We start from the raw sequence: 19,167 nt of genomic DNA on the forward strand, positions 1-19,167 counted from the left end.
GAATTTAAAAGTTAGGCGAACATAAAAACTGTACTAAGCAAACCTGGGACAACCTGGAGGATGAAGGGAATTGAGTTTACTCTGTATGGGTGACGTGAGTTTTAGGAAGTGTGGTATCAGAGATGAACAGACTTGAAGGGTGACTGAATCAGTAACTTTAGAAAATACAAGGAAAGGGTGCCTTGTTAGAATAAGGTACTAAATTCTGCCACTAGGTGGCGATGCACTACAACTTTACAACTTCAAGGTACAACACTCCAGTGCGATTGAAGATTTATCCATTCTGTGCCCCACCAACTCCCTCCCCTTCATTTTTCAGGATGACAACACCTTAGAGGTTTATGGCCATCAGGAGAATTTACAACTAAGCTATATACTGATGTAATGAAATCTAATATATGCTGTGCAATGAATTATGAGATGTTATTTAGTTTCAGGATTTTATTACTTCAATCAGTTATGACCGTATTTCCTTTTATATGATTGCTCACTCTTTAAACATACCAGATGACTGTATAAGGAACACCTAATAAAGTCTATAGATGTTAAAATATAAATGTTTTAATTTATTTGCCATAATTTGTTTAAATTCTGGTTATGCTCGTGTTCATATTAAAAGTCATAACATGTTAGAATCTGAGATCTCAGATTGGACGGTGCCTCTGAATTATATTTTGCTAAGAAATGTCATTGTATGTATTAGCAATTGAGCAGGGAAGAAGAATGGAGTCATTACAAGGCAGTTAATTTTTAGCATAGATTCCAGAAAGTCTGTTAATATTTGAGAGGTTTATGTATTATGACAAACTATTTAAATTGTTATTCTGGATTCTGACTATATCTCTCCTACAGTCAAAAGTATTTATTATTTGTTTTACTTTGTATTTTAATACATTTGCCTATTTTTGCATAAATGCCAAAAATGTAATTTCAAAATAAACCCCTGTGAAACTTGTGGTAACATTATTCAGTTGAGTCATTGCTCTGTTAGTATTCTAACTATTTTAAAGAAAATTTTATACATATATATGAAAACTATATTTACAAGCCAACCCCCACCAAAAGATAATTATTTGGTTTACAAAAGTGTCAGTTTATAATTCCTTTCTTATGCATCCATTTAAAATGTGGTTTGCCACTAAACTGGAAACTCAGATCTGATGCCAACAATTTAGGCAAGTCATTAGCCTTTACAGATTGGGGTTTCTCAGCTATAAAGTGAAGGGGTTTAGCTGCAAAGTCTTTAAGACTCATTTCAGCACCAAAACAGTCTGGGTCTGTGATTTAATTTATGTACTTTACTGTTAGGATAAACCACCATTGATGGAACATCAGCTTTGTACCATTTTTCATATGTTGTCCCTTTTAATCCTCCCTGCAACCCTCTGACATAGATATTATTACATCTATTGTATGGAAGAAGACATTGGGCTTGAAAAGGTAATTTTACTATTGTTCATTATATAGTTAAAACTTTTTTTTTTTTTTTTGGCGTGTGCTTTTTATGTGCTTTATACTAGGTGGGAGCTAGGGATAGGACAGGGTTTCTCAACATCAGCACTATTGACATTTGGGGCTGGATAATTCTTTGTCATGGGGGCTTTCCTGTACATTGTAAGATGTTTAGTAGCATCCCTGGTTTCCCCCCAGTTGTGGCTACCAAAAAATGTCTCCACACCTTGCCAAATGTCCCATGGGAGACAGAATTGCTCCCAGTTGAAAACCGTCCATATAGGGATACAAAGAGAGAAACCAAGATGGCGGAGACAGGCGTGTAAGTTGGTATATAAATATGTAAATAGACATGTAAATTATCTATAAAAATATATGTACCAGTATTATGTAAACATGGAAGAAGGCAAACTTACTCAACCTGGAGGGTAATGACAACTTAGCTGATTCCAGAAGAGTAAGCAAAGTCAGCCAAGCCAAGAAGGTGGTGAAGGACTTTCTAAGTAGAGGGAAATATAAAGGACATGCTCAGAGGCACAAAAGTGCAAGGCATGTGTCTTGGGAAGAACAAGCAGTTTTGCATTAATGGAGTGGCAGATGTCAGCTGGGAGATGTGCGAGATGAAACTTGGAAGGGAACTCCATATGACATGCTTGGACTTTGTGAGCAGGAAAAGTGTTTGAAAAGACTGAGAAACTTTCCCAGAATTTTCCCAGAATTCCCAGAATTTTCAAGTTGGGTCAAGGGGGATGAATTTTAAAGTTTCTCAATACTGAACTGCCAATTTGCTTTTCAAAACTTTGTCATGATTTATACGCCTCTAAGCAATCCACTAGCACCCCTGCCTGCACTGAGTGCTCCCCTTAAAAACAGTCTTTGTGAAATTGGTTGGATAGTTTCTTATTTAAATTTGCATTTCTTGGATTGGGTAGTTAAACATTTTTCCATATGCCATTATCAAGTTGTTTTTCCTCCTTAATCAATCTTGTTTGTGTCCTTTGCCTATGCCTCTCTTTTTTATTTTTACAGTTTTTTCCTTATTTGTTTGGTTTTCTTCTTAATCCCCCCCCCACTCCCAAATTTGGGTCATTTCTTATCTATTTTATGAGAACTTTAAAAGTATTTAGACAGTACTCCTTTTACTTAAATTTGCTGAGATGAAATTTTCTTATTTCATTGTTTGAGTTTTGTTATGGTTATTTTTGATGCCTTTTCAACTTTGTTCATGGTGGTTTTTGTTGAATGGAAGTTTCCAATTTTTATGTAGCACAATGTATCAGTCTTCTCCTCTGTGGTTTTGCCTTTGAGGTCATGATTTGAGAAGTCCGCCCTTTACTCCAAGGTTATATAAATATCCAGCGAGATTTTCATCCAGTACTTTTAGCTGTAAGAAGTAAAATCATAAATCTTTAATCTCCAAGGAATTTAGGTATATGGTATGAGCAGAGTATATTTTTGAGAGATACTAGGAAGTCCAATTGGCAAGACTGGATGATCAATTACATGTGCAGGGGGTGGAGGTGGGAGGTAGAGAGGGAGACATGGAGGGGATCCACTGAAGGGAATGCTTTAGTGGGGAGGCAGGCTGGTAATCAGCCCCTTCTGTGAGCTTGTCATTCTGTAAGATTTTCCGCTGTGCTGAATATTCCAGATCCACTCTCTGTACTTTGCCCTGAGATGCTGACCTGTATGGACTACATCAATAGACATCTTGGCCTCTGGCTTCTGGCTTGAGGTTGGCCAATGGAAAGTCACCGGTAGGAGAGGGCAGACCAGAAGAGAGACTAGGGTATACTTCCCCAGCCCACCCTCTGCTGGGCTATGGGTTGGCAGTCTCTCTCAGGATTCCTGCAGCTCTCTCCCTCTCCACACCCGTCCTTTGTTGGTTTGCTTTAACCCTGCCTGCCCTTTGTTAGTAGTCTCTTCGCTGGATGTTCCTTGGTTGCAGGAATGTGACTGGCAACCAAGGACCCTGACTCAGACAGAGTTGGGCTCCCCTCAAGAGTAGTTAGGTTTTCCCATGGGAGCACCAAGTGCTGCCCCTTGGAACTGGTTTGTGGTCCGTCCCTGGAAAACTTTACAAGCTTGCTTCTTTGAGGTTGGCCAACTCATGGCCCAGAGTCAGCCTCCAAGAGACCACACAAGTTCCTGTTGAAGGGAATGACCTTCCAAACCCTGTCTCCTACCACTCCCACTCTCTGCCTCTATGTCTGATGGATCTGCTTCCAATCAGAGACTTACTCTTCCACACAATTTAATTCAGGGAAATGCCAGTGCTAAAAAGATGCCGTATGACAGAAAACAGAAGGGTCACCCATCCTGACATACTGCTGCGCTGTCTTTCTGGGCAAGCTCTTTCTTCTTGTTTAACTCCCTCTTCCCCAAACACACTTTAAATTCTACCTCTAGTCTTTGTCTCTCCATTTCCCTATCTCCTGGGATGCCACTCGCAACCCTCACCATTCTCTCAGCTTGCCCACGTTCTAGTTTTTCTTTCAGACAAAAATGAAATTCTGCCTACTCAAAGAAGCCCTCTCTGACCCCAAGGCACCTGACATGTCTATTTTCTTTGAATTTCTGAAGCACTTCCTGCTTCAACCAATCACTTGTTATTTAAAATTAGCTAATAGTATTTACCTAGTGTTCACTGTGTGCTAATAGCAGCCTTGTTATTCCTTAAAAAAAAGCTCTTTAAGGTGGGTACAGTTTTCATAAGGGCTCGGATGTTACGTAACTGATACAACCCACCACAGCAGGTGAGCAAACTGAAGTTTAAATTCTGTCGGCCTCGAATTGGCGTGCCATCTTCTCAATATCTGCCATCTCTTATTTACCATCTTAACATTTGCAGATTCAATTCCATTTAGTACTCATTCTTTGCTTATACTTTTCTTTTTAAAAAGTCTCTCTGTCAAATAAAATCTTTAGTTTTAGAAGTAGTGTAATTGTACTCTCTCTGAGGATGTGATATTCGAATTACGTCCTGAATGTTGGAGAGGAACCCCCTCTGGGAAGCCACCCTGATTCTCAAGTTGAGCTTTGCAGAGAATCACCAGGGAAATTTAAAAACAAGCAAACAGCCCAAACCAAAACAACCTGGTGCCTGGGAGCCTCCCCGGAGATCCTGAATTGACCGGCTTAGGATGAAGCCTGTAATGCAGATGGTTTTAATATATAACTAAAGCTGAGAAACACTGGTTTAGGGAAGAACACTCCCCGCAGAGAAAACAGCAAGTGCAAAGGACCTGTGGCAGTAGCTAGCTGGGAGCAGCTGAGGAGAAGCTGATGGAGAAGGCCATCGTGCTGACTCGGAACAGAGGAGGGGAGAAGGCAAACCTGAAGTCAGGCAGGCACGGCCACCCAGTGGGGGACATTTTAGACCAGGGGAAGGAGTTCGAATTCTATGTAAATGCAACTGTAAGCCCGGGAGGGTTTTAAGCAGAGCAGTGAACTATGATTTGAAAGCAAGTGGTATGTATAAAACTACCTCATTCTTTTTCAGGAAAGCAGAACTCTCCACATTACAGGCGTCCGATAATTTATCCAACCACTTGCTCATTGACTGACATTTGGGTTGCTTCCAGTGGAATGCTATTACAAAATAGAGCGACAGCAAATATCCTTCTGCACTTGTGCTCTTGCATTTTTATAGGATAGAGTCCAAAGGCTTAAAAATTTTAGACAGGGGACATGGTTGGTGGGGAGGGGAGAAAATCCTTTAAAACTCCCTGTCATGGAAGGGAGAGAGATCTCTTAAGCCCATGTGTCTCAAATGCATGTTCCACACCAGCCAGGATAAAGCCAGGCTAGCAGACCATCAAGATTTTGCAACTAGCCGCTGAAGTGTCCTACAATAACACTGAAGTGTGAGAAACATGGACACACCCAGCGTTACTGAAACGGACATTTCATTTCCCCTTAGGTTTTGATAATATCATAAATTGATTACTTTTGCTCCGCTTTCAGTTCTATCCAAGCAACTTCGCGAACATATTGTATGTTTAGTATTTTATGTTCACGTAAAAGTCAGCTTTTTAAAATCCTCATAAATCAGGACAGAATTTTCCTTTTAGGTAGAGAAGTATACCATTTTTAAAAATAATTCCCATTGTCTAAAAACAGGTACCTAATGTGAATATTTCTCCATCTATTCAAAAGTTTTTTCTTTCTTAAGGCATTTCCACCTTTTGTGTCCATGTGTGTGTACAAGCAAGTTTTAATGTGTAATTGAACTAATATTTACTCCTGCACTGTGCTAGGTGAGCTGGCTTCCAAAGGTGAGCTGCACTGAATCCTTGTCCTCACTTGGTCTGTGGCCTGGAGGGGAGATAGCCTGGTGCCTGCAGTCACGACTTGGGATCAGCAGGGTTTCTTTGCTGAAAGCAGGGACTAGGGAGGGAGCATGGAGGATAGGAACCAACCAGCACTGGGTGAGGGCTGAGGATGGGTGACATTCAGTTGGTGATAAGCAACTAGAATAGATTGTGGCTACATTAAGCAGATATCTGTACTGGGAGACTATCATGGAATCAGTGGAAGTTGTTTTAGTTTCCCATTGCTGCTGTAACAAATCACCATAGACTTAGCATAAAACCACACAAATTTATTGTCTGACTGTTCTGGAGGTCAGAAGCCCATAATGAGTCTTATGGAGCTAAAATCAAGGTGTCATCAGGGCCGGTTCCTTCCGGAGGCTGTGGGGGAGAGTCTGTTCCTCTGTTCCTCCAGCTTCTAGAGGCTGCCAGCATCACCTGGCTTGTGGCCACAGCTCTTCGATTTCTCATGCTATTAGCACAGGGCTTACTGCTATCTTTGACCTCCCTGCGTCCCTCTTCTAAGAACCCTTGTGAGTATGTTGGGCCCACCCAGATGATCTAGGATAATCTCCCCATCTCAAGATTCTTCACTAAGTCCCATCTGCAAAGTCCCTTTTGCTATTTAAGGTAACGTACTCACAGGTGCCAAGGATTAAAGTGAGGACCTCTTTGGGGACAGAGGATGTTATTCAGCCTACCACGGAAGGCAAAAGAGAGGCCTCCAGAAAGGGATGGACGGGCTCAAGCCCTGCCAAGTTCCTGTCCCAGGACTGACTGACTGAAGCACTGTACTGTCCACGGCAGCTGCTGGCCCCTGCTGCCGGCCTGCGTCATTTCCCAGCTCTCCCTGCACCTGTGTGGTTCCCAAGAGACAGAAGCGTGAGTTGGAACATCCAGGTGGGGGGACCTGGCTCAGGCACCCCATGCTGACTGCTGGGAGGAGGTGTCTTGCTCCCAAAGCTCTGGTAACAAGAGGCAGGCGATTGCCTCCCCCCGGGACTCATACAGGAGGGATCCCCCTGCCTGTGCCAGGAGCACGTCCAGATGCTGGTGGCTCTGATGTGGACACACGAACACATCTGCACCCCAGGAAGGAACCAGTCACCAGGGGGCATCACCCTGGACGGAGCTGCTGGGGCTGGCGGCCTGATGAAGGCTGTTAGAGTAACTCACGTGAGCTCTTCTGTCCTTCTTCAGGTGGCTCATTTCAGGACACTTGGGCCCTGTATCAGGCTGTCATTTTCCCCAAGAAAGGGGACTAATACTAATACAAATAAAAGGTATGTAAGAAGAAATGAGAGTCACAGAGTATGTTCTAAAAGCATACAGACAGAACACGAGAGTCCCTCGCTTTACTGCGTTCCTGGTGGGTGCGCAGTTTGGCAAGATCTTTCTCAAAAACAATAGATGCCAAGAGCCTTTAAAAGACATACCATTTGGTCTAGTAATTCTGCATCTCAGAATAGGAAAGAAGAAAATAAACAAAAAATGCGGAGACGTATGTACGTGGATGTTGATTTGAGCGTTGTTTATTGTGGCACACGCGGAGAATTTTCCTGGGGGTTGCAATATACTCGCCCTTTAGAAGTGGTATTCTCAAAGGGTACGTAAGGACGTGGGGATATTAAAGATATGTCCTGTTAACTAGGAAAAAAAGCAATTTCAAACTAAAATAGATGATGTTAACATTATTAAAGGGGAAAAGGCAACAGTAATTTTCTGTAAGTTTTCAGAAGTTTAGGCCACAAGCCCCTTGAAATCCATACAGCAGTTCTAGAGTTAGATTCCCTGGACTAAAGAAGATATGTCTGGCTAATCAGTTTAGAGATGGTTTTAGCCTTTTTAGGTGTACTTTTTCAGGTTTTCAGTGAATTGTTTTTATCATCTGAGCGTTTAAAAAAAATTAATGGCATTGAAAAATTAAACTGTGATATTAGGAGAAAATTAAGACAGAAAAGTATTATGCAGCACACATTTTCTTAGGCAGTGGTGTAGGTTAGAACCATCTGGGGGCCTTTTTCACAATACACTCCACCAAGAGATCCTGATTCGGTATGCAGAAGAAGAAGAAAAAAAAAACCCATCGGAATCATCTGGGTGCCCTGGTTAAGGATCACCAATTCTGAACATGTATGCATTTCTCACACTGAGAAAACAAACTCTAACCTTCGTGGGCTCCGATGTCTTCTCTCTCTTCATGTCTTCCTATTTGCTGATTCTTCAGGCTCCTTCTCTTCACTTCTTTACCTCTTTTTCTCTTCTTAATAACATGCATCTTACCAGAAAGCACTATTCTAACTTATTCCTTGGAAATGCCCTCCCCTTTACTACTTCTCGTGTCTCTGTTATCATCTCTAAAGGGTTGTGGATTGAACTTGCCAGCAAAGCCCTCCAGTATAGCAAGCCACTGCTGCTTTGCTGCCATTTAAATTGTGCTAAATACCCAACCACAAGCCCATCCTTTGAAGTCGGAAGGCAGTTTGTGGGCAGCAGAAAGAGTAGGTCCTAAATTGCCCTCCAGAGCAAGGGTCAAATCCTAACGTCCTTAACTGGAAAATGGCAAGACTCACTTACTTAACTTAGTGAGCAATACTTTGTATAAAAGCAACACAGTCAGATGCCTTTTTTTCCCCCTAGGGATGAGCTTCCGACTGGAAACTGAGTGAGAAGGCAAAGAACATACTGATCCATGTGCTGGAATTTGTCCCTGGGGTTAGAGAGAGTGCCTCACGTCTTTACCTTACTCAAATATTTACAGCACAAATGGGTGAGCCAAAAGAAGGAACAGACATTTTTGGGCAATGGTTCATTTTTCTTTTTTCTCCCCAAATTGCTTTTCTTTCCAATCCATATTGAAATTTTGGTATAAGATGTTGTAAGTTAACTAACTTGAGTATTGAGAACTAAAAACATAGCTTAGCTCACTGACCCATATTATAATCTTTTAACTGTTGAGACTGTTATCTAAAGATCAGGAAAGAGTAAGAAAACTGATTTGCTGATGAACAACTGTTTCAAATTATGACTTTGACTTAAAAAAGCAAAATATCAACATTAGACCCTAACACTCCAACTTGGAACTTGGAACTTGGTCTTGGGGCCTGACTGAATTTATAACCTCAATTCCATAACTCTGTCATCCCTGGGAGAAAAGGGTCTGTGAACTTTGGTTCAGAGATTTAAGATAGGGGTCTTAGAGTATAGGGACTGATGGAGGCAGCTGTTCAAATGTCTGAAGAGAATCTGTCACTGGACAAATGTTTTTCAAGTGTAGGGGTTGTGCCCGAGTTAAGCAACACTAGAGACCCAGTGTGTTTAGGTTTCTCTCGGATAGTTTGGAAAATCTTTGAATTAATCTTGACCCCTTATTTCCTTTACTTTAGAACCTTTACTTTCTTTCAATAATGAAAACGTGGGCCATAACTACAAAGTGTGCCCATCTCTGCTGTGAATCAACAGAGGTCGATTAGCCTCATCAGAATCTGGAGAAACAGAGGCTTCGGGAAGAAGGTATAAGAGTATAGATGGACTATGATGACACGGAGGAATGGGAAGATCTCAGTAACTGAATTCAACAATTCTATCTGAGTTCCAGGCAGTGAACTTTGGGTATATGTGGTGCACAAAACAGAGAAGCTGTCCACCCTAGTGACACAGTGACATTAAATAAGACGTTTGGGAACAATGGGGCAATTAAATCTCTGAGTTTGCTCCAGGCCTGCACAGTTTCTGTGTGTGTGTGTGTGTGTGTGTATAATCTTTTATGGTGCCTGTGAAGCCTTATGGAATGCCATTCACTACGGACTGAATGTTTGTGTCCCCCAAAATTCATATGTTGAAACCCTAGTGTGATGGCATTTGGAAATGGAGATTTTGGAAGGCAATTCGGCAATGAGGATGGAGGCATCATGATGGATTTGGGGGTAAGAACAGACATGAGAGCGCTTGCTTCCTCTTTCTCTGCTCTCCACCATGTGAGCATATGAGAAAACAACTGTCCAAAAGCCAGGAAGTGGCCCCTCATCAGACACCATCCTGCTGACGACTAATCTTGGACATCCCATCCTTTAGAACTGTGAGGAGTCAACTGTCGATTAAGCCACAGAGTCTGTGTTGTGGGATTCTGTTAGAGCAGTGCAAACTGACTAAGGCATCTTAGTCTTAGCTGAGAGATTTTGTGGTTGTATTATGACAACCAAGGCTTTTATTTGCTAGTCCATAAACTGAATCCAAGCTCCATATCTTTGGTGGATCACTGAATGACTAATATATAACATAACATAACATAACATAACATAACATAACATAACATAACATAACATATATATATATATATAATATAATATATATGCACACATGTGTATATATATATGTATATATATACGTATGTATATAAGTATATACATATATACGTGTGTATATGTGTGTGTATATATATATGTGTGTGTGTGTGTGTGTGTATATATATATATGTATATATAATGTCCAGCATTGGCATTTGAATCTCACCCATAGTTGAGGGCAGTTTGCGGGCTCTGCCTTCTCTCCCATCAGAATGCGCATCCACCACCAACGGCAATGCGGTATTAGGGCACCTCTCAGTCCTTTCTGCTCTGTCGGCGGGCGTGCTGGCATGGAGGGGCCCCGCACCTGGCTCTGCGCCGTGAGACCTGCATTCTTGGCAGAACCTGGTGCACGGAGTCACATATGCTGCTGCCCTATCCCTGTGTAGTTCCCTCTGCTCTTCCAAGCAGCCCTCGTTTGCTGCCCTTTACCTGTGGACATAAATTCAGGAGAGAAGTGTTGTCCAGGCCACTTGGCCATTCGTCACATGTCTTTACTTAGGAGACAGGCCAGGTCCATGTGGGGGTGGTTAAGAGCAAGGGCTCTGAAGTCAGACTGCCTGGGTTCAAATCCCAGCTGTGTGACCTTAGACCAGTGACTTGGCCTCTCTGTGGCCCTGTTCCCTTATGTACAAGAAATGGGATGATGATTCTAAGATTGCTTGGTGAAGTTGGTAAGCACAAGGAGCAGCCCCTGGCACTTAGTAAGCACCTGCTGCATGTTGCCCATTATGATTTCACAGGTTGTGAACAAGTCTAACTTTTGCCTTGGCCTTCGTATTTCCAGCACTAAAACGGATTATCCTTCATGTTTAAACTCCTTTGTTTTCAAGTGAGAAGCGCTGATGTGGCAGGCATTTAAAAAGGGCTTCTATAATGGATCTGGAGAAAAGCCACCCTAGGGACTCATAATCTGGAGGGAAACGCCGGGGACACAGGTCAGGGTCCCCAGAAGTCAGCATCACCTCCTCCAGGTTGACCAGCTGGCCTGTCCATACCCAGGCCCTGCTCTCACCCATATACTGGGAATGTCCTGCCCTTGTAGGGGTGTGACTGTACCTGAGTAGCGGAGGATGAGGAAACGGGGGGAAGAGGCACAGGTCGGCTGTGGTGCTTATGAATCACTGCAGAACAGCTCTTGGCCTATCTGTGAATTCCACCTGTTCACTCGATCCGAATACCACCCCCCCCCCGCCTTCTCTTCACCCCCCACCCAGCAATTAGCACTGAACTATCAACAAAGGTTGCTTGTCTGCTGGGTTTTTAAGAGGGAAATGTCCCAGATTCATACATTTGTAAAGAAAAAACTATCTGGCCCATATCTTGGCCTCCCGTTGTCAGTGGCAGATCAGCGGCTTCCAAGGTTTCCCCAACCACAGAAAGCTCAACTTCCCGGCTTTAGCCTTCCGAGTAAGGTGAGACTGACCTCAGAGCTCTGTATTTATCATTGAATTTGGCCAAACAAACCAGCTTAGCGAAAAACATGGAATTGAGACCGTCTTTACGGGGCCAAAACCCGAACAGTAACAAGAACAGAAACTTGGCGTTTGGGTCTCCATTTGTTTCTGAAATGCTCCCCTTGTCCTTTCCCTCCCTTCCCCCAGGAGTGTTTCAACAGTCGAAGAAAGATTTCATTCAAAGGGAACTGATTGGCTCTCCCACAAACGGGGTAGAAGATGCGTCACCGCGCGTCAGCGGCCACCACCGAGGGAGGAAGGTGGTGTTGCTGGCACTTCATGTCAGGGGCTCAGCTTTCTCCTTTGGCTGCAAGTGCTTTGTTATTAGAGTCTGTTTAAAACTGGAATCCTCGGGGTCCTTTTCTGAAAAGCATCATCAGCATCTCTGCAAGCAGCGAAGACGTTTCTCTCGCTGCCTCAGAGCTGGCCTTAAAAAACCAGACCGTGGCCGCTGGCTTGTGTTGGTCTCTCGGACAATGGAGTTTTCGTACTTTTTGAAGTCTTAGAAATTTTACCTTGAAAGTAATGAGAACCTTGATTTAAAAATATGTGTTAAGGATATAAGGCAGATGTTAACAAAGTACAAAACACCACTCTTCGTAGGCTGCAGTGTGTTAAGGGGGACCCGAAGAATGATAACTTTGTGAAATAGTAGCGTGGTGAGTGTGCAGGGGGAAGCCCTAGTAAAATTTGGTTCAGCCCGACAAACCTTATCGCAGTTATATGGCTACGTGCTTGCCCAGCGGAAGGGAAGGGAATCAGGTCACAGGCAGAAAGGTAACAGGGAATCGTAGGATGAGGGAGGGAGAGAGGAAACAGGCATGACTTAGGAGCTGTGGATTTTAGCAGGCGGTGGGATGGTGATGTCTTTAACTGAAGAAGGAGGAGTCGATTGAGGGCCAGAAGACAGTCATAATATATTGGATGTGTTGAGTTCATGGGCCTGCATGACATCTCCCACCCAACCAAACCCCAGGAAGACAGCAAGACCTATCATGTGTTTTGTATCGATAACATTTACTACCGATAACAGTCTGATAAATGCTTGAACTCGTGAATTAATGGCAGCATGTGGAGGTGTCCACCATACTGTTGGGAAAGTAACTCTGGTGCTCCAGAGAAGACCAGGATCTAATTGTCCCAGGAAGATATGCAGAGAATGTAATTGAAGCCCTGGGAGCAGGTACACTGGATAGCATGGTGAGAAGAGAGGGTACTGAGCAGAGATTCGGGGGGTGGCTTGTATTTTCCTCATGTCAGCCCTGGGCGTCCCCCAGCCTTCCAGGCCACTAGGACCCTGCTGGTCTTTCACAGTTACCAGACTGGTCTGAAGAGAAGTCTGAGGATTAGATGTACACGAGAAGTATGTGGTCCATCAGGAGGTATGCTGCAATGGAAAAGCAAGTCTTAGAGGGATTACGCCACACATATTGATCAGCAAAAGACATTCACCCAGCCTTTTCCTTTAGGTTTGGTGAAGTCCTAGATCTCCAATAATACTTTCCATTCAATGTTCTAATTTTTAAAAAAAATATATTTTTCTTTATTTCAGTCTGGTTGACATGCAATATTACATTAGTTACGGGTGTACAACATAGTGATGGGAGCTACCATCTGTAACTGCACAACGCTATTATGATATAATTGACTATATTCCTTATGCTGTACCTTTTACTTCCATGACTTATTCCTCCCATAACTAGAAGCTGGTATCTACCACTCACCTTCACCCATTTTGCCCATTTCCCACCCTCCTCCGCTCTGGCAAACATCAGTTTGTTCTCTGTATCTATAGGTCTGATTCTGCACAGATGTGACAATGGTGGTGGGATCAGCTCTTTTTCTAGGCTGATGGGATGAATCCTCTCTGAAGGAGGGATGTGCAGGACCAAGTGGAACCTGAAGCCTGGGGCCATGTGGTCTAGAATCAATATTTTGATTGATATTTTATGCTGCCTTGACATCTTGTAAAATCAGGAAGGCCACAAATGGCCTAGCCACAAATTTCTCTCCCCACTCCGCTCCTGTAGATAAGGTCCTCTGGCCAAACAAACCTTATCACAAGAACCAGACACATTCCTTGCTTATCCCTAGTAGCAGTCTTCTGTTCCCTGCCAGCACATGGGATTATTCAAACAAGCTGATCACATCCTCCAAAAGAGCCAAGGGCCACTTCCCCCTCTTGGTACTACAAAGCCTGCCTCCCACAGTCCCTGGTTGTTTACTCTGTTCCTGTACAAGCCCGTGGGGCCTTCTGTGTCCTCTTTCCTCGGGTTGTGAGTGTACATGACTTATCAAGTGCTGTCCATTCTACCTGTCCGGTGTCGAGTACCACATGTTTGTCATCTCCATAACCCCAGGACAGGAATGCTTCCTTCACCAACGGGGTGAATAGGAGGTGATTACAATAGGCCTCTCCAAAGGCATTAAGTATAGCTGGATTCACCAGATCCAATATCCTGTTCATGCAAAGTGCCTACACAGTGTTTCTAGCCAATCCCCATATCTTTGGCACCACTCACTTCCACTGTAAGATATTTTTATAACATTCTTAATGCTAGTTTACAGAACCGATTATAGTATTGAAACTGTTGCAGTAGCTGTTTCTAGAGCGTGGATGCCTACTAGTGTCTTCCAAAATACTAACTCTATTTCTGATAGGGTACTTCTAGGGTGCAGATGACATACCTACCACTCTGTCTATGCTGAGGTATTCCGAGTGACGTTACAGACAATATGAGTGGTTGTTTCCTTTAATGTTGAAATCAGTTGGCTTGAACTTTTTCTTCATATAAAGTGGATACCTTATATACGTTTCCTGAATCTCTAGGGATCTCTGGGCTCACCTCTCTCCTACTCTCCTGAATTTCTCTCTGAATCTCTCTCTTGTGAGTGTTCTCCCTTCCTCAAACCCGTGCTTCTTTAGAATGCTACCTTAGTTCCCTTACTTCCAAAACTACCACTAACCAGGAGTAGCAGACTTTACTCTGCTTCTGAACTTTACTGAAGGTTCAGGACAAGGAGAATCCATTCACCACAACTGAATACCAGCAGGGTTGCTAGATTTAGCAAATAGAAGATTCTCAATTAAATCTGAATTTCAGATAAACAATGAGGAATGTTTTAGTATAAGTACGTCCCAACTAGTGCATGGTAACCTGTCTTCTACCTGGCAACCCTAAATACTAACCCTAAATACCGAAACCCTAAACAGACATCTCTGATCTTACACCAACCGCAGAAATTACCCACTGACCTTTTCACCTTTGTCAAGTAGAGAGCGCCATAGTTGTCAGAGATAAACGTGTGGTGTGGAGTGAAATCCAGAGGGGTGGTGGATGGTGTGCGGTGGTGAGCGGTGAGATCATGAAGATTGCGAAGAAGCCACAGGCCTTGGCTTTGTGACTTTTGGAAAAGTGATGCCAGTGGATGTCGGGAGGAGAACGATGATTTCAAGGGATGGAACAAGACCAGCAGAGGCTCTGCTGAATTTGGCAGTGAAGGGAGAGAGAGTGTACACGAACTGAAGGGGACAGAAACTCATGAGGTTTTTTAATTGGATAGATAGATCTATATGTATTTGCGGGCTGAAGAGAAGGAGCCACTAAAGATCGGAAGATGAACTATGAACCGAAGATTTAATAGGGGGACCCCTTTCTTTTTTTTTGTCAGGTGTCTGATGAAGTAGTGTTATGGGCTGAGTTGTATGCTGCCATGTGGAGAAGTCCTGACCCCCAGTACCTCAGAACATGATGGATTTGGAGACAGGGACTTCGAAGAGGTGATTACAGTAAAATGAGGTCATGTAGGGGGGCCCTAGTTCAATAGGACTGGTGTCTTTATAAGTAAAGGGCAGCACGCAGGCCTGCAAGCAGGAAGACCATGGGAAGACGAGCAGGACACAGTCATCCACAAGACAAGGAGAGAGGCCCCAGAAGAAACCAACATTGCTGACAGCTTGATTTCAGACTTGTAGCCTTCAGGATTATGAGAAAACAAATCTCTGTTGTTTAAGCCCCCCAGTCAGTGGTGCTTTGTTATGACAGCCCGAGCTAACCAATACAACGGGTGTTTGTAATCACTATGTGTACAGGCTTTGGGGGCAGCCAGCGTGGGTTTGAATCTCAGCTGGGCTTCTTTCTGGCTCTGGGATCTTGGATGATTTAGTAAACGTGGAAGCCTCAGTTTTCCCCTCTGCAAAATAGGAAAAACAGTTTCTGCTTGTATCATTGTGAGGCTTAAAATGAGGCAATGCATTTAAGACGCTTAGCACAGGGTTTGGCAAGGAGGTAAGTGCTCGATGCCTTTATTCCTTCAACAAATACTTACCAAAAGACTATGTGCCAGGCATTGTTCTAGGTGCTGGGATCATATAGTGAATTAGACAAAAACCTCTTTGCCCTCTGGTAGCTTTCATTCTGGTGGGGGAGGACAGATAATAAACAATTATGTAAAATCTATAGTAAGTTAGAGGAAGTGGTAAAATGTATCCGTGCTAAGGAGAAAAGTAAAGCAGGGAAGGGATAAATGAAATGCTAGGAGGTACTGAAATTTTAAATAAGGTGACCAGGGAAAACCTCACTGAGTAGGTAGCTTTTGAGTTAAGACCTGAAGCAAGTGAAGGAGCCAGCACTCTAGGAGAGGAAACAGCAAATGCAAAGGCCCTGTGGCGGGAATGAGCTTGGTTTACATAAGGCATAGCAAGGAAGCCAGTGAGTATGAAGAGAACAAAGGTAAAAGGAGCAGGAGATGAGGCCAGAGAGGTGACAGGGGCAGGTCATGTAGGGCCCTCTAGTGATCCAGTGGTAGCCCCTAAAATAGATACCTACATCCCAATCCCTGGAGCTTGTGAAGTTTCCCTTATATGGCAAATGTGACTATTACTTCATATGGCAAAAATACAATTAAGGATCATAAGAGGTGGAGCTTATCTTGGATTCTCCAGGTGGTTTCTAAATGCAATCCCGTGTATCCTTATAAGATAGACACACAGGGAAGAAGGAGACAGGAAGACAGAGCAGAGAAACACACCACAAGCCAGAGTGCCGGCACTGGAAGCGGGAAGAGGCAAGGGATGCCTTCTCTCCTGGAGCTTCCAGAGGGCGAGGGGCCCTGCCAACACCTTGACTTCAGACTTCTGACCTCCAGAACTGCAAGAGAACACATTTCTGTTGTTTTCAGCCACTAAGATTGTGGTAATTTGTTACAGAAAGCCCAGGAAAGTAATATAGGCCTGAGAGCTCCTATTAAGGAATTTGGCTTCTGAGTGCTATAAGGAGCCGTTGGAGGGTTCTGGGTAGTGGAACAACATGATCTGACTTCGTTTATAAAAATCTCCTTGGGGACCGTGTTAGGGTGCGGGGCACAAGGGTCTGAAGTCGGGGGTCCAGTTAGGAGACCCCTGCTAGAGTTCAAGTGAGCAAAGATGGGGGCCAGGACCAGGAAGGCAGAGTGAAGGTGGTGAGAAGGGTCAGGTTCTAGATACATCTCAAAGGTAAAGCCAACAGGGTCTAAGAGCTGAGTTGCTGCTGCTGACATGGGGCACTTGGCAGTAGGAGCTGGTTTTGGTGGGCGAGGGGAAGGGCCAGTAAAGGGCTCAGTATGGGACTCAGTGTTACCTCTGTGATGCCCATCAGACCTGCAGACGCAGGTACTGGGTACTGGCTACTACATGGCACAGAGTCTCCGTGAGGGGTTAGGCTGGCCGTGTAGACGGAGGAGTCAGCAGCACACGGGGTGTAGTGAAAGCCGAGACATGTTAGCTCTTCAAGCGTTTGTTCCATTTTGTGTTTTGTGTTTTAATGGACAGGACCACCGCACTGCAAAACCGTGATTGCCTCTAGATGTCTGAATTCATAATGGTTGCCTCTTGATGTGTCCTTAATCGACTCTGAGCGCATGGTGGGTAATGTCGTCATCTGGCAAAGCTGCTGCCTTTGGACTTAGGGAAATGCAAAATATTTAAAAATCACTAATTTCATAAAATCAGTCCAAGCTTCAGCTCTCTTGCAAAATATGCCCCCCTCCCCGGTCTCCAGACAGTCCTTCCTGAACACAATCTGAACAAGAGCTCTGCCTGGTGCTGCGTTCCCCCACCCACTGCAGAAGGGCAGACCCCGACCAGCACGCTTATAAGAAAAGAAGTGTTTCATTGAGACCTGGGGAATGGAGTGTATTTGCAAATCCTTGGCTTTTTTAAATAAAAAAATTATGGATTTCTTTAGGTTAAATTGTAAAAGCTGCAAGAGTGAGTTACTTAATTTTTCTGAGAGATGTGACTCATTTGAAAGCGATGACAATGACTTTAGCTTCATAATTGCTGTGCTTTATACAGCACTTTATCTTCCCGATTGGTTTCGATGACTGTCGTGTTCATTATCATAACCAGTTCCATTCACTCTCCTCTGGAAAGGGAAGCTGAAAATATCACTGACCTAGGGGAAAAATAAATTTAAAAATCACAGAAAGTAAACTAGATTACTTAGAAAAAAATTTTTTTCTAAATTTTCTACCTTGATTTACTTCATTGATTACAGGACTGTATATGAATCGAATATCCACTTGTTTCAGTGTAGGTGGGGTCTCAGGACCCCAATCTGCCCTACACTAGCCACGACTTGGGACAAGTCACCTCAGCTCTCTGATGCTGAGTCTCCTCCCCTCTTCAGTTGGGGGCCGTGGCAACAACCTCTTAAAGTTGTGAGGACGGAACGGAGCGTACACCTGAGCCCACAGCAGAGACTTTTCTGCGCACACCTCTCATTTGCGTCATAAATCAAGTAACGAGCTCATGTTTTGTCCTAGGCCTACCATTACCGGATGCTGGAGGTGGAACAATGATACACGCCTGGTTCCTGAGGGCCTCACAGTCCCTTAGGGAATTTACGTATTCAGCAGAGAGTCGTTATGGGCTTATTATGTGTCAGGCTCTGTTCTAAGAGAGAATAGACAAAACCCCTGTCCTCGAGGAGCCTACGTTTTACCATAGATGACAGGAATCACGCACACGAAGTAGGTAATACCGGCCGGTCGGCATCAGTGCTCTGAAGAGAGTGGGCTGGACAATGCCCATAGGGTTGGTATTTTGGTTGTGTGTTTGGGGGCAGCCTCTCCAAGGTGATGACCCTTGAAAAGAGACCTGCAGGAAGCGAGGGAGTGAGAGAGTTCTCAGAAAGTACAAAGCTCTGAGGTGGGAAGGTGCTTGGTTGAGAAGTGCGCGGGAGGCCAGTCTGGATGGAGCAGGAAAAACAAGGGGACAGTAGAAGAGGTGAGGCTGGAGAGATGAGCAGGGGTCAGGTGGCAGGAAGCAGGTAGACATGTGACTCTGCAACACAAGCGCTTTGCCTGGGGCGTAAATGTGGTGCTTGGGGGATGCAGGGGGCTCTGCTAATTCTGCTTGGGAATGAGAGACTGCCTCAGGGTCGGTGTGAGGGAAGGCTTCTGAGAGAGCCAGAAATGGAGCTGAGCCGATCAACACTTGCTCAGCCTCTGCTGAGTGCCCGGGCGAAGACAGGACAAGGTATTTGTCCTTAAGGGGTTTACAGTCTACTGAGATTATGAAACAAATACTCGACTTGACGCAGACAGATGGTAGCGACA

At 44.0% G+C, this 19,167-nt stretch overlaps 1 long non-coding RNA gene across 1 annotated transcript; it reads left to right on the forward strand.

The window, feature by feature from the left end:
- Window positions 1-3,525: 3,525 nt before the first annotated feature.
- Window positions 3,526-18,350, forward strand: LOC123797865 (uncharacterized). Its single transcript, XR_006781103.2, has 5 exons — window positions 3,526-7,048; window positions 8,406-8,535; window positions 9,152-9,278; window positions 15,241-15,349; window positions 17,378-18,350. It is a non-coding gene; the product is annotated as an uncharacterized LOC123797865 (long non-coding RNA).
- The last annotated feature ends 817 nt before the right edge of the window (window positions 18,351-19,167 follow it).

The sequence above is a fragment of the Ursus americanus genome, chromosome 9, assembly GCF_024610735.1.
Source record: "Ursus americanus isolate L20-20 chromosome 9, mUrsAme1.1.p, whole genome shotgun sequence".
Taxonomy (NCBI): Eukaryota; Metazoa; Chordata; class Mammalia; order Carnivora; family Ursidae; genus Ursus; species Ursus americanus.